Source organism: Somniosus microcephalus, chromosome 9 (genome assembly GCF_052327205.1).
Source record: "Somniosus microcephalus isolate GS21.2 chromosome 9, FLI_Smic_1.0, whole genome shotgun sequence".
NCBI lineage: Eukaryota > Metazoa > Chordata > Chondrichthyes > Squaliformes > Somniosidae > Somniosus > Somniosus microcephalus.
This window is the reverse complement of record NC_140995.1, coordinates 135,674,226-135,701,707: the sequence shown is the minus strand read 5'-3', so window position 1 is coordinate 135,701,707 and position 27,482 is coordinate 135,674,226. Positions and strand designations below refer to the sequence as shown.

Sequence of the window (27,482 nt, the reverse complement as noted above, 5' to 3'; positions counted from 1 at the left end):
GGGGCCAGATGGGCTGTTAAGGGGACCTGCCTCTAGGTACTTCTTCTTTCTCCGTGCCTTCCTTTCACTCGGACGCTCTCCCTCCCCCCCCCGCTGGAGGCCATGATGACATTGACCTCCGACGTCGACTGCGCATCTGTTGATTTTGACGCGCGGACAGGATCGGGGGGAGGAGTGGCGGCGCCGCCAGCATCGGCTGCACTAGATGTTTTTGTGGCCTTGGAGGCGGGGCAGTATTTCCTCACGTGCCCCACCTCCTTACAGGCGTGGAACCGCCCACCATCCAACGTCCAGAAGGCGCGGTAGGCTGTCCCCTCGTGGTGCATGGAGAATGCACCTTCCTTGTCCTCCTCCCATGCCAACTGAATGAAGAGTTGGCGCCGGAAGGAGAAGATATGACAGAGGCTGGCTTCCCTGAAGCCAAGTGGGATCGGCGTAATCCCCAACCTCACCTCCCCCAGTGGACGTAGGTGGGGGAGGAGGAGCTCACCGGAGATGAAGGGCGGGATGTTAGAAATTACAACACGCTGCGTGGTGGCCTCAAGAGGGTCCACCGGCAGAAGGGTCCCACCCACCGTGAGCCCCTTAATAAGGGCCAGGGACACCGCCCGCTCCGACCCCAGGAAGAACACAGCCTTCCCATACATTTTTGAGGCTGCTACGATGTCTGACGGGCCGACAACCCCAGCCGTGGCTTTTACACACGCCTCAATTGTCATATTGGGGTGCGTGAAGCTCTGTTTTTTTGTTATTAGTCCAAATGGTGACAGGGCAGCAGGAGCAGTGGAAGCAGCTTTGGCTGTGGCTGCCACACGTGCGTACGTCCTAGCTGACCCCGCTACCGGCGAAGATGGGGTCACCATAGCAGGCTTTTCTTTTTTTAAGGGCTATACTCACCCGAAGTCTCAGGCCTGATGATGGTCGTTAGGGCTTTGTTTTTTTCTTCCCTTGAGCAGAGGGTGCTGTTAATTGAAGGCACACCTCTCCCTTTGTTGGTTAGATGGGAGAGGGGCCTTCTCCCCTCTGCTCAATAGACAATTATATTTAAATAAAATAGATTGAGGTGCCTATAAGAGAGAGGCAGAGAGAGAAAGAGAGAGAGAGGGGCTGGGGTCGCCACCCTCCGATGGTGGGTGCTTGCAGCGGAATATATAGGCCGCGGTCTTACCTGAAGAGGCGTGTAGGGAGCGGGACTGCTGGTTTCTGGGTTCTAGTCCCGCCCCCAGCGACGTCTGACGAACAAATGCTATTTTCCCTTGATTGGCCTTGTTCAGCCCGCCCTGCGGGCTTGCCAGCCAATTAAGGGAAAGCCGGTGTCAGATGACATCAGTGCATGACGCTTCATCAACCGGTTTTGTTAAAGGGGCAGGCCCCATAATTTTTTGACAGATGAATTGTCAGTGTTTGACAGCATTGAGGTGCTGTCAAACACTGACAATCACTGTCCAAAGGTGAGCCCTTGCACCCAGGCTCACCAATGACTCTCTCCTTAGGAGAAAACAGGTGGCAGCTGCATGTGAGATTGCAGCAGCCATCTGTCAATTCTCCCGACCAGATGAGGCTTCACAGAAACATCAAATCTTGTCACCTGCAGGTACATATAAACAGAATAAAAATATTTCTCACTACATTCTCTCACCTGTCACACTTACCTGTGCACCATTGCACCCATCACACTACCTCTGCAGCTGTCATTTGAACACTTACATTGCAGCAGACTCACAGCTCGCCTCGCTGACCCTGGCGGGGTTTCCTGCCATTGGAAGCCCGCATAAGCAGGCGGGAAATGGTGAAAAGCCTTTTAACTACCTGTTAACAGGCAGTTAATTGTCTTTAATCCCCTTGCTGTTGCTAGGAGATGGGTCCCTGAGCGAGTCAGGGACCCACCTCCCGGGAAGATGGTTTGGAGGCGGGTTGGGAGCAGGGTTGGGACCCGCTCCCAATTTTTCCTATTTTCCCAGCAGCCCCGCCTCCCAACCCGCCTCCTCAGGGCTGGTAAAATCCAGCGCATTGTCTCTGATGGTCTTCTGGTGGGAGGAGAAGATGTCTTCACCTGGGATAGCTGGAGATACCCAGGCTCAGTCCTCTACCAGGTCTTAATGATGTTAAATTAAATTAAGGAGACTTCACCCAGGCAGCTCCAGTTGTCCCAGGTCAGGCAATGGGGGAGGCGTGTGTGGCCTAGTTTCTAACAAGAGCCACACACACAAACACACACCCCTCGATGTTCCAGCCTTCTTCTTCTTCTTCTTCTTTCCTCCTCCCACCTACAGTGCAAAGTCTCTTGGAGAGTGCACCAAAAACACCCACCTGTAGATGTTCAATTGGCTTTCCCTCCTTCCAAACAGATGATGGTTGTTTGATGTTGTTGTTTTCTCCCCTCTCTCCCTCTTCTAAAATGGAGAGCAATTAGGGAGGCAGTGATGGAATTGCTCCCTTCTGATGTTCTTGTTGTTTTCTCTCCTCTCCTGTCCTCACCCTCCTCTCTCCTTAGGCACCTCAACAGTAGCAGCAGCAGTAGCAGTGGTGGTGGTGGTCAGCAGTTGTCTCTGGCTCCTCCTCTTCCTCTTCCTGTTCTCAGAGAGAGACCACCACTCTCCTTCTCCTTCCTTCCTTCCTCCCTCTGAGGCAACTGCACAACCAACAATGCTGAGAATGAGGTGCTGTAGCATCAATGGACCTTCCCTTTAGGAAGTGTAAAAAGCCTGTGGCAATCATTACTTGCGTTTAGACTACACCCGATATTGGTCCATGTTTTCAGTGTACTCTTTTGATTGGGTGCACACTAAACCAAATAACTAACTAATAAAACATTAAAAAGGAAACTTAACAACTTAAATTAAAATTCGATTGGCCGGGGTGATGATGCACTCCAGTCCCTGCAGTGCCCATCGGTTGGGGAAGGCCTCAAGCGTGACGGCGGACACCATGTGCTCCATCTCCAGGGCCACCCAGGCGTGAACATGGCTGCGGAAGAGAGGCAGGCAGTTGGGCCGAACGACCCCCGCCCGCTGCCTGGACCAGTTAATGGCCACTTTGGCCAGGCCCAGGAGCAGTTCTATGAGGGGGCCCCTTCAAATAATGGAAGAAGGGCTGCAACCTCTCACACTCCATATAAACGTGGAAAACAGACTCCTCCAGGCTGCAGAAAAGGCAGGCGGCCTGGGAGTTTGTGAACCTGCTTAAAACTTTATTGCATGGGACTGCTCCGTGCAACACCCTCCAGGCCAAGTTCCCAATAGATAAAGGGAGGACTCCTGCGTAGAGAGAGCCCTCCATTGGGGACCCCCGTCTCTGCCGGACGGCAAGATGGTGTGCCAAGGCGTGTCCGGATGGCAGACGAGGATGGCAAAGTGGAGAGTGTGCAGGAGCAGTGTACAGGAAACCCCTTCGTGCAGAATGAAAAGGCACGGAGGGATTTCCCCGAGATGGCTCAAGTTGTGAGGCGCCGGCTTCCGAGAGGGGTTTTGGGGCTGGGCGCCGATGAGGGATTCCATCCGAACGGGGGTTAGTTCAGACGGGATTGCCCCACGTGCTTGAGCCTCCTCAATACACCTGGTGGAGTCGGGGCCCAGTGCCACTTTCATTGACTCGATGGCTTTGGCCGCGAGCCGGACATTGGCCCAGGACAGGCACAGCACCAGCACATCCGGCGCCATCCAGCCCACTCCTCCACCATTGAGCAGGTCCCTGACTCTGGTCACCTTGCCAGACACAGCCCTGCCCTTCGCCCACGGTCGTGGAGGTGCGGATTCCTGAGCAGCGGCTCCCAAAAAGACAGCCGCCACTCCTGACAGGGGAGAACTCCATCTGGAGGCGACCTTTTTCTAGGCCCATAGCAGTTCCTGGTAGAAGACAGGCAGCTCCCGCAAACAGGCACGTGTACCGCCCAGTTTCACAAACAGGAGCTGCGTGTCATAATTGAGGCCGTGCAGCTGGCAGAAGAAATACGTCACCAGCGCACACCATCTGGGAGGATCCTCGACATACAGGTATCTCTGCAGGGTCTGAAGACGGAAACTCGCAGCCTGGGTGCGAAGGCACACCAGCGCCTGACTGCCCTCCCTAAGCAGGAGACTCAGAACCGCAGCAGAGACTCAATGCTTCCTTTTGTCCCAGAAGAAGTTGATGAGTTTCTTCTGTATCTTGGTGACAAATGCAGGGGGAGGGACCAAAGTGACCAACTGGTATCATAACATGACGGCCACCAGCTGATTTATGACCAGCGCTCGACCGCTGTAGGACAGCACTCGGAGCAGTCCAGTCCAGCGCCCTAGGCGAGCGGTGACTTTGGCCTCCAGCTCCGGCCAGGTGTCCTCGGCAGGGCTAAGGTAACCTCCAAAGTAGAGGAGATGCATGGTGCTCCAGGCAAAAGGCCTGAGCTCCTCCGGCAGGAAGTCCACCTGCCACTGACCCACCAGGAGTCCGGAACATTTCTCCCAGTTGATCTTGGCGGAGGACGCGTCCGAGTAAACCTGCTGGCATTCGCGCATCCTCCGCAAATTAGTGGAATCCATAACCATGAAGAGCACGTCATCAGCATAAGCCGAGAGGACAACCTCCGTGCCCAGCCCTTGCAGAGCCAGTCCCGTCAACCTCTTCCGCAAGAGGCGCAGGAAAGGCTCCACGCAGATGGTATATAACTTACCGGACATGGGGCATCCCTGACGCACCCCTCTCCCAAAATGAAGGGGTGCCATCAAAGACCCATTAATTTTAATCAGACATTCCGCGGCAGCGTACAGAAGTCAGATCCAGGCAACGGAATGCGTCCCGAACCCGAATGCGCGCAGAGTCCTGAAGAGATACTCGCGATCCACCCTGTCGAAAGCCTGCTCCTGATCCAGGGAAAGGAAGGCAAATGACAGACCAGCCCTCTGGGAATGGTGGAGCAGGTCCCAGACCAGATGGATGTTATCGTGGATGGTCCAGCCCGGGACTGTGTAGGACTGGTCGGGGTGGATCATGTTGGCCAGCATGGTGCCAAAGTGGGCAGACATGGCCCTGGCAAAGATTTTATAATCCATGCTGAGGAGGGAGACCGGGCGCCAGTTCTTAAGGAGGTGGAGATCGCCCTTCTTGGGCAGCAGGACAATGACTGCCCTGCGCCAAGATAGGGGCATCTGCCCGGACGTCACGCTTTCCCCCAGGACCCGTGCGTAGTCGCCCCCCAGGACGTCCCAGAATGCCCTGTGGAACTCCACGTCCAGCCCCGGAGATTGGGGTCCATCTTTTCAGAATAATGCCAATGAGCTTGGGTTTTTAGACTAGATTTATGGCTCCAATCATTTTAATGAGGAGTGAGAACGAATTTTGCGTGCAGTCTAAACAATTTTCACCTGGCGCTAATTCACCATTTTTAGTCTAAACACTGCCCATTCCTTGGCTATAACGAATTTCTAGCCCATCACATCTAAAAGCATGGTCCTAAATATAGCGTAGAACCCTGAATTGCATAATCTAGAGGCCATTCACCTGAAACAGGTGTGCTCCGGCCACCCAAAGGAAGGCCCCTTTCAAAATGGTGGCAGTCAGAACGTCGGCATTAATGGGGTAGTAAGTCTATGGACCCCATTTTGATGCCGCGACTGCTGCATTAACACCGATTTCAGTCCGAATGTCTTGAATGGTAGCAGTAAAGTTGTAACCATACAAAGTGGGACAAATTAATTCAATCCAAAGAAACCAAAAGCAGCCCAAAAACAATGATCAATGTCACCACAGTTTTAAAGTCACCCTGGTGGCCGTGCACCTCTAGAGTGTGCTTCACTTCAGCTTTTAAAGGTGCACAGCACTGTTCTCATGCTAGTGTCGCAATGCATTACAATTCTCAGGGTAGCAAGGACATGCCTCAACATGCCCTCAAATGAGTACGCTAATGAGGCTTGTGCCAGTGAGCAGCAGAAACCTCCTGTGCTTTCAGCGAAGGCCCATCGGGAGACCCAGGGAAAGCACAAAACTGGAGCAGAATTTCAGCTCCAAAGACAGCAACAGTAAGTTCAGACACAAATAAACGCGGACTGAATGAACTAACAACTTTGGGGCCCATTTTCCTGTCCCTGCACTACTGGCTCCTGGGTGCCAATCAAATAAAATGCATCAAAAATGTGCTCCGCCTGCAAGTGCCTGAACTCACCTGTATTTCTGAGTTCATGTAATTTATGAAGGCCACATACTTCCCCAGTGCAGCCTCACCACCAGCAGGGCCTAGTGTTTGGAAACATGGAGAGGAAAGTCATTTCTTGGGAATGAGCACATGCATCAGGGCCTTCTGGCTGCTATCCCAAAACAGCAGTCAGTCAGCCTCCTGCATCAATTATTGCCACTGGAAAAAAAAAAGGGACTTTCTTTGGGTCCTGCTGTCTTTGCTGCCTCCCCTTCTCTGATTTTCCGATCGAACAGGGGCTGGATGCAGGGTCTACAGCCCAATTCTGAGATTTGATAAGGCAAATCAGGAAAAACTTTCCACATAATAAAAGGCCTAAATTTAAGACCACCACCAACAACAACAACAACTTGTATTTATATAGCGCCTTTAACATAGTAAAACATCCCAAGGTGCTGCACAGGAGTATATTAAGAAAAAAAATTTGACACCAATCCACATAAGGATAAATTAGGGCAGGTGACCAAAAGCTTGGTCAAAGGGGTAGGTTTTAAGGAGCGTCTTAAAGGAGGAAAGAGAGGTAGCGAGGCGGACAGGATTAGGCAGGGAATTCCAGAGCTTAGGGCCGAGGCAACAGAAGGCACGGCCACCAAAGGTTGAGCGATTATAATCAGGGATGCTCAAGAGGGTAGAATGAGAGGAGCGCAGATATCCCGGGGGCTTGTGGGGCTGAAGGAGATTACAGAGATAGGAAGGGGCGAGGCCATGGAGGGATTTGAAAACAAGGATGAGAATTTTGAAATGAAGGCGCTACTTAACCAGGAGCCAATGTAGGTCAGCAAGCACAGGGGTAATGGGCGAACGGGACTTGGTGCGAGTTAGGACACGGGCAGCCGAGTTTTGGATGACGTCAAGTTTATGTAGGGTGGAATGTGGGAGGCCAGCCAGGAGTGCATTGGAATAGTCAAGTCTAGAGGTAACAAAGGCAGCGGATGAGCTGAGGCAAGGGCGGAGACGGGCGATGTTATGGAGGTGAAAGTAGGCGGTCATTGTTATGCTGCGGATATGTGGTCGGAAGCTCATTTCAGGGTCAAATATGACACCAAGGTTGCGAACAGTGTAGTTCAGCCTCAGACAGATGTTAGGGAGAGGGATGGAGTCAGTGGCTAGGGAACGGAGTTTGTGGCGGGGACCAAAAACAATGGATTCGGTTTTCCCAATATTTAATTGGAGAAAATTTCTGCTCATCCAGAACTGTATGTCAGACAAGCAGCCTGACAATTTAGAGACGTGGAGGGGTCGAGGGAAGTGGTGGTGAGGTAGAGTTGGGTGTCGTCAGCGTACATGTGGAAACTGATGCTGTGTTTTTGGATGATGTCGCCAAGGGGCAACATGTAGATGAGAAATAGGAGGGGGCCAAGGATAGATCCTTGGGGGACACCAGAGGTAACGATGCAGAAGCGGGAGGAGAAGCCATTGCAGGTGATTCTTTGGTTACGATTAGCTAGATAAGAATGAAACCAGGCGGGTGCAGTCCCACCCAGCTGAACGACGGTGGAGAGGCGTTGGAGAAGGATGGAGTTGTTAATCGTGTCAAAAGCTGCAGACAAATCAAGAAGGACGAGGAGGGATAGTTTATATTTGTCACAGTCACAAAGGATGTCATTTGTGACTTTGATGAGAACCGTTTCGGTACTGTGGCAAGGGCGGAAACCTGATTGGAGGGATTCAAACATGGAATTGTGGGAAAGATGGGCACGGATTTGGGAGGCAACAACACGTTCAAGAACTTTGGAGAGGAAAGGGAGGTTGGAGATGGGGCGTTAGTTTGCAAGGACGGAGGGATCAAGGTTTGTTTTTTTTGAGGAGAAGGGTGATGACGGCAGATTTGAGGGAGAGGAGGGACAGTACCTGAGGAGATAGAACCGTTAACAATATCAGTTAACATGGGAGCCAGAAAAGGAAGTTGGGTGGTCAGCAGTTTGGTGGAAATAAGGTTGCGGGAACAGGAGGTGGGTCTCCTGGACAAGGTTAGCACAGAAAGGTCATGAGGGGAGATTGGAGAGAAACCACCACCAAAAGGACAAAGGGAGAGGCGAGGATAATTTTTTTATTTTACACAGGTTGTTAGGACATGCAATGCTGTACCAGAAACAGTGATGGAAGCTGAATCATTAGTAACATTTAAAAAGGAACTGTATAAATATTTGAAAAAGAGCAATCTGAAAGGGTATGAGGAAAGGGCAGAGCAATGGGACTATGTGGATACCTCTAGTGTGGTGACATTAGGCATGCTTGTCATGGTATTCAGTGGAAAAAGAGATAAAAGCATCAGTCACTTCAGTCACCTTTGTGATATATACATTATCTAATATTGCAGTGCGAGCCAGGAATCAGCTTTAGGCGTAGTTTCATGCCGATGGTGTAAGTCTGCTTTAGGTGTCCTAAGGTTTCAGCTTTTTTTACCTAGGGAAAAATATAAAAGCATTTAGTTTAGAGGAAAGAGGCACAGCCAAAACAAGGACAGAGGAACTTTTAGGACGGGGAAAAAAACATTAGATTAAATAAAACCTTTTTGATAAACTAAGCCTACCTACCCATCATATCTCCCTAGCCTTTGACTATTGCTGTGGCTCTGTTGATAGCACTCTTACCTCTGAGTTCAAAAGTTGTGAGTTCAAGTCCCACTCCATGACACTTAACCACAAAAGTTAGGTTGGTATTCCAGTGCTGTGCTGTACTGTACTGTCAGAGAGTGTTGTCTTTCAGATGAGATGTTAAACTGAGGCCCTGTCTGTATCCTCAGGTGGATGTGAAAGATCCCATTGCACTATTTGAAGCAGGGGAGTGCTGGCCAATATTTATCACTAAAACAGGTTTTCTGGTCATTATCACATTGTTGCTGTGTGTAAATTGCCAGCCATGTTTCCTACATTCAAAATTGCATCAAGTCTACTCCTGATACTTCAAAATATCTTGTTGCACAAAAACAATCAAATTATCCCAGTAATTTGAATTAGAAAATTGCAATAAACCAGTACTGGAGACTTTTAAAATGCGGTTCAGCTTTGAATTATCCAGTAATTTAAATTACGTGTCTCTGAATTATCAGATGTAGATTGCGATTGTCTCTTGATCCATTAATACTATCTGTTTCAATGACATAATTATCCTTTGGGTAAATGATTTAGCTCCTTACTTCGAACTCACTATTTTTTCTTTTTCTCCCTGGTGTTTGAACCCTTCACCATAGTGAACAATTTGCCTGGATCGTTTTAGTCAATTTCCTTCAATAATCTTTCCTTCATAATCTCAACACATGACTGCCTGAAATTACAGATAAATGAATTTGTATGCAAACGAGGTTATTATAAGTTTGTGGAAGAGAATTGAATTTGTCAACTTGGCTTCAGTGTCATTCAGATCAATCGGAGAATTTTAGCTCCGCGTTTCTGATCACCCACTTTCAATTATATTTTCAACAGGAGATTAGTTAGATAAAGTTTTACTTAGTTACAGATACAGAATATTCAGGTAAACATCTAAAGAGCAGGTGCATGTCAGCTTCTCACATCTTTGTGTTGCTGAGTCATCCCTTATCAAACTCTCCAAAGACCAAAGATTATATTGCTTCTACAAAACAAATGCCAACATTTGCAGCAGCATAAATTAGAATGAAGTTGTTTATGAAATAAAAATACAATGGTCCTGGCTATAATGAGCTGAAAATGAATGTTATTCTATTTCTTGATAATATAACCACTATCTAAAATGTCAAGTTATTTTTATATTTGTGCTCTGCATTATAATTACCAAATGGTGATTTAATGAACCCATTCCTTGTGAGCGCAGTATTTTTACAGATTCCACTGAGACCTCTTAACCCCTTTCAGTAACAAACTCGTTGCCAATACAGACGTGCTCACTGAAAACTTGGCAACCAAGACCAAAAATTGACCAGAAGGTTTTAACTATGCAGAAGTGCTGTTGATTGTCCAAGTGATCCTTGCCAAGAGCTGCAGGGTTCCGCTCCCGCGCCCCATTCCCTCTCTCCTCCCCCTCTCTGTTGCACTTGCAGGAAAGCAATCTTGGGAGAAGTTTACCAGCTGAGTGAATAACTTGATCACCCGCCGTAGAGTGTGGCAGGAGGTCTGGAGGAAATTCCATAGCATTAAGAAAAAAAGAAAGCAACAGTTACACACGACTACCACTGATGGGCCAGAGGAAATCAAAATGTTGGCACCATCTAAAGAAGCTGCAGTGGAATTTATGGCCTAGAAGCTTTGGAGGGGATGACAAGAAGCCAAAGAGGGTGTATCGCCAATGAATCTGATCAATCTCCTCTTCACCATTAGCATTTTGTAGCACTTGCAGTTTTTCGTTTCCTCTCTGCCAGATGTTTTAAAATATAATGGTGGAAGACTATTAATTTTTATCGTGTCATAAGAAAATAGCAAACTTAGGCAACATTTCATTAGTAAGAGAGTGATAGAATTGTGAAACAGATTAGCAGCACGATTGGTGAAACAGAAAGCCATGGCAGATTTTTAAAAAAAAGGAGTGGCTGAATACCTATAGAAAAAGGGCTATTGTGGCGGAGCCACCAAAGGGCTCAGATCGTTTGTATATAATTCCTTTAACAACATGTTAGCTACAGCCTGAGTCTGTATCTTTATTTATGCTGTTTAACTGTACAGAGCGTGGTTACTTTAACAACGCGGTTAAAACGTGATGACGTCACGCCGTTCATCACGTGATCCCCCACTGGCGGGAAAAACGTGATGACATCATGACGTCAGCCACCGGACCGTCCTGGCAGTCCTGGTGGAACCTTCGAAGAGAGCAGACCTACATTCGAAGTTATCCGGCAGTTTCTTGTTAAAACCTGTTTGTTTCATTAAAATTCATTTTGTTTGATCGCCTGAGTAGAACTCAGTCTTTTAGTTAGGAACCCACGTTCCTACATTGGTGACCCCGACTTTCGCGAACAGTTTTCGCGGAAGATCTTCAGCATGGAAACGAACGCCATGACTCTGAAACTGCCACAGTTCTGGGAGCAACAACCAGCCACGTGGTTCATCCAGGCTGAAGCCCAGTTCGCCATCAGGAACATCGTCGTGGATCAGACCCGTTATTACTACGTGGTCTCCGCCCTCGATAGCACCACTGCCTCGCGGATCGTCAGCCTACTTGGTAGTCCACCCACTGACCGCAAGTATGATACATTAAAGGCGCAGTTGCTACAAGTCTTCGGGCTCTCGAAGTCAGAACGCGCTCACCGGCTTCTCGCTATGCCCGGCCTCGGGGACTCCAAACCGTCCGAGCTCATGAGCCAGATGCTCACGCTCTTAGGTGCCGAACTGGAATGCTTCCTCTTCCGGGAGCTATTCCTCTGCCAACTGCCGGAGCAGGTGCAGGCTGCCCTAGCCAGGTCCAGGCTGCCCTAGCCAGGTCCGAGGTCACAGACTGCGCGGAGCTTGCTGCTGAAGCAGATAAGATTTTCACAGTAACCCTGCAGTGCTGCGCTGCCATGAGACGCCCATCCCCGACAGACGCGGCTCCAGCTCCTCTTGCAGCGGGCTGGTGCTCCTACCATGCCTGTTTTGGCACGAAAGCACGACGCTGCCGCTCTCCCTGCAGCTTTTCGCCCCCCAAAAAAACAAAGCTCCTGCAGCGTTCCTGGCGAAGGAGGACCAGGTCTAACGGGCGCTCCGCGGCTGCGATGGCCATCGGATCTTCGGGGGAACTTCTTTTCATCACCGACTCCCTATCGGGTCGATGTTTCCTTTGCGACACCGGGGCACAGTGCAGCATCCTACCTGCGTCGAATCTCGATATTCAAGCTGGGGGCCACGGCCTTTCCCTCTTCGCGGCTAATGGCACAGCCATTCGAACTTTCAGAAAGCGGCGGGTCCAAGTGTGTTTCGGCGGTCAGTGCTTCCATTGGGAATTCGTCACGGCCACAGTCTCGCAGGCCATCCTAGGGGCGGATTTTCTGTGTGCCAACGGCCTCCTCGTCGATGTCCGGCACCGCCGGTTGATCAACACGGCCACCTTCCACTCAATTCCGTGCCACCGTGGTAATGTCGTGTCGTGCTCTATCGCCTGCACGTTCCCATCTCCGGATGACTTCACTTTGCTCCTCGGAGAGTTCCCGGAGCTGACGAGGCCCACTTTCTCCTCCTCGGCCACGAAGCATGGTGTTGAACATCATGGCCCAGAAATTCGGGTCGGGAGCTTCCCGCGGGTGCAAGCCCCCGACCTGCACTTACCTTGCACACCGGCAGTTGAGCTCTGGGCTCCCGTGGAATTCCGCTCCGGGGCCTGCTCCAACTCCCGGCGCGCTGTGCTTGCGTGTCCCAGGGGGGTAGTTAGTGCGATGCGTCCCCTGGGATCACGTGAGCCATGGGCAGCCAATCAGAGGAGGGAAAAGCCCACTCATAAGATTGACAGGAAGACCTGTCTAAACTTATGAATATACAGGCCGCAAAATAACAGTAAACCTTCAAATAAATTTTTTAAAAACATCACACTTTCTAAATAAACTATAAATTACATTAAATAACTATTTTGAACAATAATTAAAATTTTTGAAAAAAATAATTTTATAAAAAAACGGGGCTAAAAATAAACTTACCTTGCTTTAAAGTATTTAAAAATAATAAACCTGTGGAAAAAATGTTTTAATTTTAATTAATTGACCACTTACCTTTTAAAATGCAGGCCTTACGCCTGGTTTTTACATTTCTAAAATCTAAAGACTTACCCTCACGGAAAAACCTGTAAAAAAAACGTAAGTTCAAAGCGCACACGGAGACTCCCGCGCACACGCATTCGACCACTGAACCCCTTCGTTCAGAGGAACGGAAGTGCCGGTTTCCCGCGCATGCGCAGTGCATGCAAGAAACCGGCACTTCCATCGGGTCCACGCGTGAGTACCTCGTGCGTACTCACGCGTTGGGACCTGAATTTCTGGGCCCATATCATCACTACTGGCTCCCCGGTTTATGCACGGGCTAGAAGGCTTGAACCCAGCAAGCTCGCGGCTGCAAAAGCGGAGTTCGACACGATGGAGCGGTTGGGGATTATTCGCCGGTCGAATAGTCCCTGGTCTTCGCCTCTCCACATTGTTCTGAAACCGGGCGGTGGCTGGCGGCCATGCGGCGACTACCGACGCCTGAACCACACCACTACTCCTGATCGGTACCCGATCCCGCATATTCAGGATTTCTCAGCCCATTTGGCGGGAAATTCCATCTTTTCAAAAGTCGACCTCGTCCGTGGGTATCACCAGGTTCCCGTGCACTAGCAAGACGTCCCGAAAACCGCAGTCATCACCCCTTTCGGCCTTTTTGAGTTCCTGCGCATGCCGGTTGGCTTGAAGAACGCGGCACAGGCTTTCCAGCGCTTGATGGACTCCGTGCTCCGAGACCTAAACTTCACCTTCGTCTACCTCGACGACATCCTCATCGCCAGCGCTAGCAAGGAAGAGCACATCTGCCATTTGCGTACCCTCTTTACACGCCTCAGTCAGCATGGTTTGATCATCAACCCGGCCAAGTGTCAGTTCGGCCTGCAGCAGATCGATTTCTTGGGACACCGCATCACATCAGACGGCGCCGTCCTCTTACTGACGAAGGTGGAGGCTGTTACCTCTTTCCCGCGCCCGCCAACCATCAAGGCCCTGTAAGAGTTCCTCGGGATGGTCAATTTCTATCACCGATTCGTCCCTAAGGTGGCTCTGCTTATGCAGCCTTTGTACGAGGCCCTCAAGGGCAAGTCCGGTAGGATCAAATCAGCTGGACGGCCGAGATGGACCAGGCATTTGTCAACACCAAGAGCGCCTTGGCCAACGCAACCATGCTGGCGCACCCGCTTCCAGGCGCCACCATCGCCCTTACCACCGACGCCTCAGACTACGCCATCGGCGCAGTGCAGGAGCAGTGGGTGAACGGCACGTGGCAACCGCTGGCGTTTTTCAGCCGTCAACTACGGAGAAATGAAAGAAAATACAGCACTTTCGATCGGGAGTTGCTGGCCCTTTTTCTAGCTATCCGCCATTTCCGGTTCTTATTAGAAGGACGTCACTTCACGGCTTTTGTCGACCACAAGCCTCTAACGTTCGCCATGGCCAAGACCGCCAAACCGTGGTCAGCTCGTCAACAACGTCACCTGACGTTTATTTCTGAATTCACCACGGACATTCAACATGTGTCTGGTAAAGACAACCTGGTAGCGGATTGCCTCTCCCGCGCGATGGTCCATGCGGTTCACCTTGGGATTGACTACGCCCTCATGGCTGCGGATCAGGCCTCAGACCCAGAGGTCCAATCATACAGAACCGTCCCCTCTAGTTTCCAAGCGGCCGACATCAGTTTCCAGGCCGCAGGCACCACGCTCCTTTGCGACGTCTCCATGGGCGTTCCCCGACCTATCGTGCCAGTCGCATGGCGCCGGAAAGTGTTTGACGCCATACACGGGTTGTCGCACCCTGGTATGAAGGCTTCACAATGGCTAATGTCGGCGAAATTCGTCTGGAAGGGTATGCACCTGGATGTCCATGACTGGGCCAACACCTGCGTGGTCTGCCAGAAGGCCAAGGTCCAGCGTCATGTAAAGGCTCCAGTGGCTACGTTCGCTGTTCCGGAGCGTCGTTTCGACCACGTGCATGTGGACCTTGTGGGGCTGCTTCCGCCTTCCCATGGTTATACGCATCTCCTCACCATGGCGGACCGCACCACTAGGTGGCCAGAGGCAATTCCTTTGGTTTCCACCACTTCGGCAGACGTCGCTAGAGCTTTCATCTCCTGTTGGGTTGCTCGTTTCGGGGTACCGGCGGACATCTCTTCCGATCGTGGGCAACAATTTTCCTCGGAGCTCTGGAATGCTGTAGCTCAGTGGCTCGGCACCAAACTTCATCGCACCACCGCCTATCATCCACAGGCGAATGGCCTGTGCGAGCGATTCCACAGGTCGCTTAAAGCCGCCCTACGTGCCAGTCTTCAAGGTGCGGGATGGGTGGACAGGCTCCCATGGGTCCTTTTGGGTCTTCGTACGGCGCCCAAAGAAGACCTGCAATTGTCCTCGGCGGAACTCGTTTATGGCCAGCCGCTCCGAGTACCAGGGGATTTCCTCCCTTCTCCCACAGAGCCATGGTCCGCCTCCCAGCAACTCATCAGCCACCAGGAAGCAGCCAGATGCTTCGCTCCGGTGCCTACATCAAATCACGGCCTACAGAGCTCCCATGTGCCGGCTGAGCTGAAGAGCGCCGAGTACGTATTTATCTGCCACAACACTCACCATGATCCGCTCAAGCCCCCTTACACTGGTCCTTTCCGCATCATCAAATCGGGAGACAAATCCTTTTCGGTCGACATAGGAGGAAAGCCGGATCACATTTCGGTGGACCGGTTGAAGCTGGCTCACTTGGACCTGGACCGCCCAGTCGTCGTCGCTCAACCGCCGAAACGTGGCCGACCGCCCGCAGCCGCCATGCCAGATCAACCACAGCCGCCCGCCAGCTCGACCATACCCGCCGCGCCAGCTCAACCACAGCCGCCCGCCAGCTCGACCATCGTCCATCGGCTTCCTCTGCAGGGTTACCGAAGTCGCTCGGACAGACTTGTCAGGTCTCCTCGACGCCTCACTTTTGCTGTTAAAGACAATTCTGGGGGGGGCGCATGTGGCGGAGCCACCAAAGGACTCAGATCGTTTGTATATAATTCCTTTAACAACATGTTAGCTACAGCCTGAGTCTGTATCTTTATTTATGCTGTTTAACTGTACAGAGCATGGTTACTTTAACAGCGCGGTTAAAATGAGATGACGTCACGCCGTTCATCACGTGATCCCCCACTGGCGGGAAAAACGTGATGACGTCATGATGTCAGCCACCGGACCGCCCTGGCAGTCCTGGTGGAACCTCCGAAGAGAGCAGACCTACATTCGATGTTATCTTGCAGTTTCTTGTTAAAACCTGTTTGTTTCATTAAAGTTCATTTTGTTTGATCGCCTGAGTAGAACTCAGTCTTTTAGTTAGGAACCCACGTTCCTACAATATAAGGTTATGATCTTCCCTTGCCTAAAACATTACTATGTTATATTAGGAGCCTCTTTGTATTTAGATTTGTGCAAACTATAACAATGAACTAACTTAATTAGAAATACATAAATAATAGTATAAAAATTGAAAATATTAGGCTGCTGGACTATTTGTGGCGTTATGCATGGCAAAATAGAATGTGCAAAAGAGTCTTTCTGTATAGATTTACAGTGATCTCTGCTACCCACAAAAGAAAAAATCATGTAGATTGCAAAAAGAGGAAAAAAGCAAAAAGAAAGTCAACTAAATGTAAAAATAGCTAGTCCTGAACAATGTGGAAATTCAATGCTTATTATGACTTTGTAATGAAATGGGAGAACTCAAACTGATTAAAGCACACAGCTCTCACTTTATGATTCAATTAGCTGTGAGATTGCATTCCAGGAAAGAACATACTGTTACATTCATTAATGAATTATTAGTTAATCATTATTAAAGTTCAGTTGGATCCCGCAGAGAACATGCATCAATGCTATTTACCACTTTCTGGATCAAAATGGTTTGAGTGCACATGCATTTTCAGAGATCTAAACAGCTGGAAACATTAAATAACACTGAACAAATTTAAAGTACAGGGACACTAGTCACACATTTACCATAAATATGAAATAATTAATTAATAATTTATGAACAGTGCATCAACATAAAAGCCTGTTCGATTTTCAGATTCTGTTTCAACTGCAACCTTACGCTTACTATATGTGCCATTTTTCTCCTCCTTTGATTTTTTTTCCTTTGCCTGTCTAATAAAGGAAGCAACTCATGTTGAGATGTAAGAGCCGATTTTCCAATTCTGGCCCCCTTTAGACCCCCTCTCGTTCAGCTCTCCCCCTCTCCTGATTGCCTTCACTCCTCTCAATTGCCTCCCACTATCCTGATTCCCTCTCCCCCCCCCCCACCAATTGACTCCCGCCTGTCCCTGGACCTACCTGAGTGCTGCTGCTAGCGACGCAACTGTCCAGAATTTAAATCCGCTTCGCTGCCGAGCTGCCTGGGGACGCGCAGTAAATATCTACAGCTCACTGGTCTAATTTAAATGAGGTCAGAGGCTCAATATTAAGTGTTCCTCTGGCCAACCCATTCCAGCGCAGGGATCATTCCCTGTGCCCAGTTTGTGCCAGCAGGCCGTTGTTATCCAATTTCACCCCCAGTCAAGTTTGAGGCAGCATTTGATCATATCTGCCTACGCTTATAGACTATCACCTGGAATTCCCACTGTTTGATCCCTCACTGTAACTTCAATGGTTGTTTGAAGGAAACCCGGGAGAAATGACGTAAATGGTAATTTACGCTGTTTCCCCAGGGTTTCTACCAGCCTACTGCCAAAGTTACGTGGTCGAAACTAGTCCAAGAAACCACATTGGTCCTGATTAACTTTACAGTGTACCTACCTCTTGTACCAGGTGAGCTCCGCCCCAGCCAGAAATAGGTCCAGCTCTCGCTTAAAGGAATACATCGAATCTGCGTTCACCACATGAATCAGCAACCTGTTCCACAGGACCACTATTCTCTGGAAAAAGAAGGACCGCCTAATATCCAACTTAGTCCTGTCCTTACGTAACTTGTAAACGTGACCACTGGTCCTCCCTAAACTAGTCAGTTGAAATAATTGGTCTACATAAACACAGTCTAGCCCCTTCATTATTTTATAAATCCTGATCAAATCACCCCATAATCTATGCATCTCTAAAGTAAAGAGACCCAAATCGTTGAACTTATCTATGTATCTAAGGTGTTTTAAACTGGGAATTAACCTTGTGGCCCTCCTCTGCACCCTTTCCAAAGCCTCAATATCACCCACCATGTGAAAAGACCAAAACTGGACACAGTATTCTAACTGAGGGCTGACCAAGATCTTGTACAAGGACAAAATGGTATGCTTTGTTTCATAATGATATTTCCTGTGAACATACCCTAGAATTCTGTTCGCTTTAACTATAGCTTCACGGCTTTGGTAATGGACCCTTCGAGATTGATGCATTAAAATACTCAGATCTCTTTCTTTCATCCCTGTAGCATGTATATATGTTTAGCATTTAACATCCCCACGTGCAAAAACTATGGGGGAGAAATTCCTAACCTTAGTGCCACCTGTTAACACGGCGTTAAGTCAAGAAAACGGCGGCCACCGCTCTTCCGCCAGCTGGTAGCAGGTCCCGCGGCATCCTCCATTTTCATGGTCCTGGTAGTGCTGACGTTCTTAAGTAGCGCCCTGAAAAAAAATGGCAGAGCGGTGACGTCAGTCAACATGCAACACTGACTTAACATCACCACTGCGAACTTCGACCCTTGCGCTGAGTTCAGCGCTGGGTCCTAAGCACGCCAAGTAAACCTAACGTGCAAGCAGACTGACAGAGGCAGTGTCAGCACCTCTTAAAGGGACATGCACAGCTTTCAATTAAGTTTGCATTTAAGCTTTTGGACTGGGTATTTTTAATTTTATTGAAGTAGTGGGTTGCTGCAATAGATGCTAAAAAAATGTTAAGTGTTTATGGAGTTCATGCTTGCAAGGCCTTGGATGATAAAGGACGGCCTCTAAGAAGACAGAAAATGCTGCAAATACTCAACAGGTCAGGCAACATCTGTGGAGAAAGAAACAGAGTTCACATCTCAGGTCAAGATGCTGCCTGACCAGCTGAGTATTTCCAGCATTTTATGCTGTCATTTCAGATTTACAGCATCTGCTCACAGAGGGAAGAGGAAGACACAGAAGAGGAAGAAGCCGAGGAGGAGGAACCAGAAGAGGAGGAAGCAGAAGGAAGGATACAACCCACACAGCCCCTTTCTGGCCGGGATATCCAGGATGGAATCATCTGCCTGCAGCCCAGTGACCACAACCCTAATTCCCCTTTCAATATTAGTCCCACACCTTACCTTCCCTCTGTTACTGACCATCATAGCATCCTCTTGGCCACAATGCTGAAATAAAAGCCACCACAAAGCAAACTTTCCAATCCAACTTTATACATCTATCCATCCGATATGACATTAAGAAATCAACTCATCACCCTTATGCATTCCATTAGTGACTGTCATGCAGTGCTACCCCAGTGGCTGCAGCATGGCTGGTGAAAGGTTGCTGACTTTCAGTGGGGGACACTGCAGATGGCCTTGTTGGTTGACCTTGAGGAGCTGGTGGCTGGGAGTGTGAAATCGAGTGACGGTGTTTCTTCTTCTTCACTCTCCTCTCCCTCTTCTTGGCCAACCAGTGGCTGGGCAGGTTGCATTTCTTGGGTGTGTGAAATGAGGAAGGCACAAGGGTGGAGTTGTGGTGAGGGGACAGCAGGAAAGCAACAGGTGCATGCCAGAAGGAGGATAACGTATGAGGATACCAGCATCTTGTATCCTTTCTGCCCCGCTGCTGGCCAAGGGCTCAGCCATGCCCCTGCCAAGAATGGCCTGCACTGTTTCCTCCAAGAGGGTGAGGTGAAGCTAGGAATGGGAGATATGCCTTGTGATTGGTACAGATTGTTGGAAGGCAAGTGATTGTCGGTGGTGGGGAGTGGGGGGGTGGGTGTCGTGCATTGAGCAGTTGGTAGGAGACGGCTCTTGGAGATGCATTCACTGACCTTGATCAGTGGTCTGAGGTCATGAAGCTTGTTTGGGCACTGGAGCCAGGTGGTGGGGGCGACACCGCTGGCAGTGACGGCCTCGGTGATGTGGTTCCACCACGTTCTTTCTGGAGGGCCTCCTGGCCCCTGTGGGTAGAGGACCTCTCTTGCAGTGTTGACCCCTGCACAAAGCTGGAATGCTGTATGCGAGACCCTGGGTGCCCCTGCCTGGCTTGTTGAGCCACTTATGTTAGTATTGATGAACTTTTACCATTTTTTTTAGGTGCAGAAGACAATTCAGCTTTTAGAGCTGAAGTCTGCCATTTGGGACTTATTTTTAATGTTTATGTTTTTTTTTGAAAGGCAGCAAGGGCTGAAAAATGCATGTTTTCACTTGATTTTAATTTTTATTCGTTTTGAACGCATTGCCCCTTTATTCATAGCCCTTTTAATTGCCCACAATTCCTTGCAAACCCCACAGCCTTGCTCCCAGAGGATGTAAGAAGCTGCAACGCCGCTCCTGGATGGGAACTTTGGGTCAGATGCCTCCACTAACGCCACCAGGAGGGCGTTACATGGTAAGTTAGTGCTGCGCTATGAATCTCCAGGCCCCAGCGCGGATTTTTTCCCAATAGCGCTACGGCCGTTTTCAGCAGCCGTAAACCCGAGGCAGGTTTCTGTCGATGTCCAATTTTTCCCCTTATACCTTTCTAAGTTAAAAATCGTTTTCCAAACACGGGCACAATCCCGCTGCGTTAGTTGAGCATCCTCTCCAAATCGCTCCCTCCATGGATCAGCATCCATTTTCCCCATAATTTTCCATTTCTGAAGCACCATTGGACATTTTTTACATTAAAGGCACCTCAGGGGAGATTATCTGCTTCTTGCCAGAAATGCATATTGGGAAATTGCATAAACCCTTGATTTTCCATTAGTAGTTATGCTCGTGATACACAATTTCCTGACATGCATTCTTGCTGTGTGCCACAAAGTAGCAAATTTCCCCAAATTGTTCTTGCTGCTGTTGTCATTGTTGCTGCCACTCTTGTTGCTGCTTTTGTTGCTGCTGCTGTTATTGTTCTTGCTGCTGCTGCCCTTGTTAACCTGTACTTGTGTCCTTTAGCTCTGTGCTCATACTCCAAGGTTAAATAGCTTGGCTTACCCTGTTATAATGTTAGCATTCAACAATGTTGTATATTCCTAGATGAAACGTTTGTATTATCAATATGAATAGTTTTTAATTAGAAGCATGCTTTGTATTTGTTCCTGTTTTATTTGCTGCCCCATGGCTCCACTTAGTTCAGAGATTTATGGCTAGCCTAGAAAAAGATTTTCCGTGCAAGTCACAAGGTCTTGCCTGACTTGTAGAGATTCTATTGATGGAGAGTACGTGGATATTCTGGTAGAAGTGAAGACACAGCAAGTTCAGCAGAATATTCCATCAGACATATTGGCCCGGATTTTGTGATAGGAATAATGGTGATGCTCACTGTTATTATGGAGTAAATTGGACAGCAACTTCCGGAGTACACTAAGGCGCAGTTAAACGCGGAAATCCAGAAGTTGCTGTCTGATTTGCTTTGCTCCTCCACAAGCTGCATTACACCAGTACCTCGCCAATAGACTTGACATTGAAATCCATGTAAAGGCATAAAGTTGCTGTCTGAAAAAGTTAGGGCTGGTGCATTCAGGTATAAGTGAATTTTTAACGGCATGATGAGGCTTAATTACTGCCAAACAACTTCTCTGGCCCATACAATTTAATTTTACAAGTGTGAAGTCCCATCCATTCAGAATTTACTTATTGTTGGCGATTTAAAAAAAATTAAAAATTAAACTATTTGTTTTAATATTTTTTCCTTTCTGTCTCTTTTGGCTCTCTCTCTCAATCCCATCTTTCTTTCCCTCTCTTTATTTCGCTTTCTGTACATGATTTAACATTGAATTAAATATTCTAATGTATACTTCCTGGTTTAGACTATGTGTGCCTCAGTGAGGATTCTTCAATCTGATTGGCTGAAGAGCCTCACGGTTGAAGAGCCTCGCTGTTACTTGGCCTGTTCACACACGCCACAGATCCCCTGTAGAGGGCACCGTGCTGGATCAGATACTCAACGCTCGCGAATCTCCTCTCAAAAGCTCATGAAAACTCTGTGGGCAGCCGTAAGCGCGATGAACGGAGAGCGCTGTTCCTTTGCCATTGACCACAAAAACCGGGCCAATGGATTTAAGAAAATTTGAAATTGACTGATCCCGGCGATGAATGTTGATAATATAAACCAGAAAAGGATATTTTGTCAAATATATCTTTCCCAGGAGTACAGGAATTGCAAGGCAACAGCAAAACATACCCGCGAGAGTGGGAATCCAAACGCCCTTTGTTGCTGATGATAGATTGACTGTTAATGAAATGCCTCTCCAAAGATAATATCATGCTGGTATATGCTCTATTAATGATTACAAATGTGGCACACCACACTGACCTTTTCTTTTCCTCTTCCTTCCATTGGGGAATAAATTTGTTTCTGGTACTGACTAATATGATCATATATTATGGAATGTTTAAAGGATAGTTTTGACCTTTAAAAACTCTTGGGCCTTTTTCTAGAGTGCTATAATGAGAGGATGTTATAAAGTGCACTTTAATGGAGTTCTCACTTGTTTTCCACTTGGCTGGTATTTGCTGTGACAGTTGTTATTGCCTTGGTTATATTGCTGGAAGCTGTTGTTGCATCCGATTGCCTTTGGCGCAGTGTTGTATAATCAACAATATTTGTTCCTCTTTCATCTTTTTTGAAAATGCAATAAAATCCATAAACCTACATCACCATCCATTATAACAGACTTTCAGCTTAGATCCAGGAACTGAACCTGATTCAAAATCTCCAATAGTTAAGACTGCACTTCTGTAAAAAAAATGCTCTTTACTATCAGAAAAACTGAAAGGAGCTGTTTCTCTTTGTTTTAATGAATCCACCACTTGTGCTGTGTGAACCAGAGTGAAAGCTCTGGTGTGATGGCAAAATACCTCTGTTCCACTGGTGCTTTACATGTTCCAATCTCCCAGACCTTGTGCAGAAAATCATTTTTGTCTGCTTTTATATTCCAGTATTAGTTTGAGTATGAAAGCTGTGTAATCCTCAGTAGTGTGGGATAAAATAAGATGTATACATTCTGCATTTTGTGGAGCATAGATTGTCAGGCAGATAAGTTATCAAGGATGAGCTGAGACCTTTTAGATGTGTTATTGATCTTATATAGTGTTAGTGAGAAAGAACAGCCCAAGACCACATTATATAACTAGACAGGGCAGACTGATTTTCTTTCTCCCCAGCTGATCTATATTTTGACATCAGCTTCCTTCTGGAACAGATAATGTACTGAAATATTACAATAGAATGCAGTGAGGTCCACATTTGTACCCAGTTTTCAAATAAATTTTCATAGATTTATAGCATTTTACAGCACAGAAGGAGGCCATTCGGCGCACTGCACTTGTGCTGGTTCTCTGAACGAGCTGTCAAATTAGTCCATTCCGCTGTCCTATTCCCATATCCTTTTCATTTTTTTCTTTTAAAAATATTTATCCACTTCCTTTTTAAAAGCAATTATGGATTCTGGTAGGATGTCCTAACAACCCTCTGCATATAAACAAATCTTAATCCCTCTCTTCATCTTTTTTAAAATAAAAATTGACAGCACAGATGGTGAGGTCTATATAGAGGTCTATATATGTAGCCAGTAAAACAATGGGGTCTATACCTTTGTAACACATGTCTGAAAGGTAATTCTATCTGTCATGTAGCTAACCTAGGTAGAAATGGTATTGTCTTAGTCACTAATCAATGTAGAGATTTAAATCTGGACAGTTTACATCTGCATCTAAACTCTCACAATTGTGCAGCTGCTTGTTCATAATATTCGGCAGAGAAATTCAGCCCATTTTGAGTTCAGAATCAGTGTACTCTACATGTAGGGAGGGTAGGAATTGCATCACTCCCACCCTGGTTTCTACCCCTCTCTAGTCAGAATCTTATATTGCAGTTTGAGGGATGTGGTGGATGGGGTGGTGTTGGTGGAATGGGTGCTTCTTCCATTTCCTAGAGAGATTGATTGCTGTTAGGGAAGCACCACAGCAACAATAGAGCAGCCAACATCTAAAATGTTTCCAATGGGATTCTCAGGCCAGACCTGCCTGTGTTCCCTCGATGGAGCTGCAAAATACTCCTCTGAAATCCTGGTGCCCATCTAGGGGGTGGGGGGGGGGGGGTGGGGGGGTGGGGTGGGGGTAACACCCCAGGATTTGGGACTTGGCCGTTGTTGGGGAGCCATAAATAGGTCCTGTTTGAAACAGGCGAGAACTTAAACATGATATAATGATGATGTGGAAATGATGCTGTAACACTGTCCACATTATATTCCTATGTTAATGCTGGGCACGTACCACTTTTAGTTACTGCTCCTATAAATTGGGTCTTCAGATTTGCTAGGCTGCACCTTTAGATAAATGGACAGCAGGCAAATCCCATTCGGATTCATGTGAAGGCTTAAATTCCAAGAAGGCAGTGATAGAGTTGTATGACATGCTTCAGGAAGAAATCTAGGACTGGCACAGCACTACCAGTGGCACTGAAGGTCACAACAGCCCTGAGCTTTTTGCCTCGGGTTCTTTCAAAGCTAGCAGCAGAATCAATCTGCCTGCAGTGCCCTGATGCCTAAAGCAGGTGACTACAAGGACAAACAATCACATCACTTTCCCCATCTGCAAGAAAGGATAACAAGAGCGAGCCCTAGGATTCTTCCAAATGGCAGTATTTCCCAGTGTCCAGGATGTAAATGATTGTACACATGCAGCCCTCTGTGGTCCAGCACATAAAAGTACAAAATACATGAACTGCAGTTGCTTCTACTCAATGTACAGCTCTTCTGTGACTATATGAACAGGATAATGCAGGTGACAGCACGATTCCCCAGCAGCAGTCATTATGCTTTTATCTTACGACAGTCTACTGTACCCCATTATTCACTACTAACTAGAAAGTAAATAGTTGAGTGGCTATTCTGATGCCTTGATATTCAGGTGGTGTCCTCCAGCACAGCACAGACAGTTTCCAAAATCATTGTGGTACGCCGCATGCTCCAGAACTTTGTTATTCAACTAGGTGAACACATCTTCCACATGTACCCATGTAATATAGGCTACTGTGATATTAATGTGAGCATGTGTAGGCCCCCATCCTAAGCCTTATAAAGGCCTCAAGATTGTTGATAAGAAAGGTAGTTTACCTCAGAGGAGCTTTCTTAAAATGCATCTGTTTTTCTTTTGCCTGTCCTGGGTTTCAGGCTCCTCTTGTCAGAGAGACAGGGTGCGGCTCTGGCATCTGCAGCCCATCAGTGCAAGCGCTTCTGTTGTAACTCTACAGGCGCAGGTTGCTTGGGCTGTGATGTAAATGACCCATTCCCACAATTTGGAATGGGGTCAATGGTTGGGAAAAGTGGCTGGAAGAAGTCACACTTCGCCACACTTCTGGCCCTTTGCAAGGGTCCACAGAAATTCAGATCCAGGCTGTATAAAAGTACAGTGCAGTTTGCAGTCTTTGGCATTGAGCAAGTGTAAAATCCCCTAAAAAGTATCTGGAACATTTGATTATTATTCAACACAGCTTGTTGTTACCATCTACATCTCATCTTGTTACTAAGAAACATTGTGTAGTCTTTGGCACCCTACCTTCAAAGGAAAGTTGATATATTAGAGCCATTTTGCAGAAAAGTGAGAGACTAGAATGATTCCTTGATTTAAGATGCTAAATTATGGCGAGTGGCTCACAACATTTAATAACTTTAAGAGACATGATCCATGTCTTTAAAATACAGAAAAGAGGCTGTAATGTAGTCACAATCAAGTTATTTAAAATGATTGGTGATCATAGAGAGCTTGGAGTAAAATACTAAAATTAACAAAGCTACAGCAGTATTAAAGAGCTTAAGAGCCTTTTCCCCAAAGAATAATATCTATGTAGAATAGGCACCCAGTAAAAGTACTTAATTCTATGTTGCTTAACCGTTTATAGAAGGAACTGGATGAAGACAGTTTATGGTTGCTGACTATTCAATCTAAAAAAATTCTAATCATATTATTTATTTTGAAATAAATACTTGCAACAAAATAAGTTGTACTGCCAGTGCTCATTAGAAGAATGTGCTGAGATTCTTGGTCCAGAGTAAACTATACCATTTTATTTATTGTTCTTACAGTGCGTTAAAAATTTGGCTAGTTGCAGAATCATTGGCCCAGATTTTTCTGTAAAAATAATGGTGAGGCTAACAGCGTTCACCATTATTTATGCACAAATCGGACAGTAACATTCGGTGAGTGGACATGCGTAGTTAAACGTGAAAATCCAGAAGTTGCTGTCTGAGAAGCGCCACTTGTCCGCAAGCTGTGCGAAACTGGCATCTTGCTGTCTGGCTCCCCATTCAAATGTATTGGATGGCGAGAAGTTCCTGTACTGTCGTCATAGATACAGACTAAACTCACCACAAAAATTTAGGGCTTGTCCATTCCAATCTAAGTACCCTTTTAACGGTGTTGTAAATCTTAATTACTGCCAAACAACCTCTCTTACACTGAAAATTAACTTTTACAAGTGTGGAGTCTCATTCCTTCAGTTTTTAATTATTGTTGGAGAATTTTTTTAAATGTAAATAACTTTTTGTTCTTTTTCCTTTCTGTCTTTTCTTAATCCAATCTTTCTTTCCCTCTTTTTATTTTGCTTTCTGTACCTGATTTGACATTGAATTTAATATTCTAACTGACTCTTCCTGGTTCAGACTCTGCAGTGCTTATTAACAATTCTTCAATCTGATTGGTTAAGGAGATACACAACTGCTTTCCCTGTTCACACAGGTTCCAGATACCCTGTAGAGGGTGCTGTGAGGCTTGGGTGTCCCACTGACTGACAGCAATTTGCCATGCAAAACCCCATGGAAAGTCTATGGGCAAGTGCAATCTAACAAATGGTGGGCACCATTCATTCACCGCTCACAGCAAAATCTGACCCATTGAGAATTTCTGCTGTAACGTGTATCTTAACTGCAGTATGTACAATATATAATGCACTCAATGTTATATTTAATATATTAGGCAGAAGTCCTACCTCATGGAGCAAAAGGTTCACATCATCTGCTTGCATGCAGCTCAAAGATGCCATAATTGAGGATCAACTTAGCAAAACGTCACTGCGATGATGAATAAACAATACACAGTCTGTTCAACGTTCTGCCTTTGCTGGCCATGAATTATATATTTTACAATATAAAGAAACTCATCTATTCAAGATTAGATTCTGCTTTTATCCAACTCTACAATCTTCTTCTTAGGCAGTCCCTCGGAACCGAGGATGACTTGCTTCCACATTAAAAATGAGTTCGCAGGTGACTGATGAGTCCAATGCGGGACCTACAGTCTCTGTCACAGATGGGGTAGAAGGTGGTTGAAGGGGCGTGTGGGTGGGGTGCTTTGGTTGACGTGCGCTCCTTGTGCTGCCTGCGCTTGGCTTCTGCTTGCTCCCGGCTGTTAGGTCCGTGATTCTGAGAGTATGATGTTTTTCAATAACCACACGGATGCTGTAACTTAACAATCAACAGGTATTTACTGGAGTAGGGTAGTCTCAAGACTGGGGTACAGAGGCATGCTCAAGGCTTATATACAGGCGTGGTCACT

General features: G+C 47.2%; 1 long non-coding RNA gene across 1 annotated transcript in view; it reads right to left on the bottom strand.

Moving 5' to 3' along the window:
- Positions 1 to 8,149: 8,149 nt before the first annotated feature.
- LOC147112709 (uncharacterized) overlaps positions 8,150 to 27,482 on the bottom strand; it is a 123,928-nt gene continuing 104,595 nt past the window's right edge. The window contains exons 2-3 of the long non-coding RNA XR_015079552.1: positions 18,289 to 18,420; positions 8,150 to 8,572 (exon numbers count right to left, since the gene is read on the bottom strand). This is a non-coding gene — a long non-coding RNA (uncharacterized LOC147112709). The remainder of the gene's footprint in view (positions 8,573 to 18,288; positions 18,421 to 27,482) is intronic.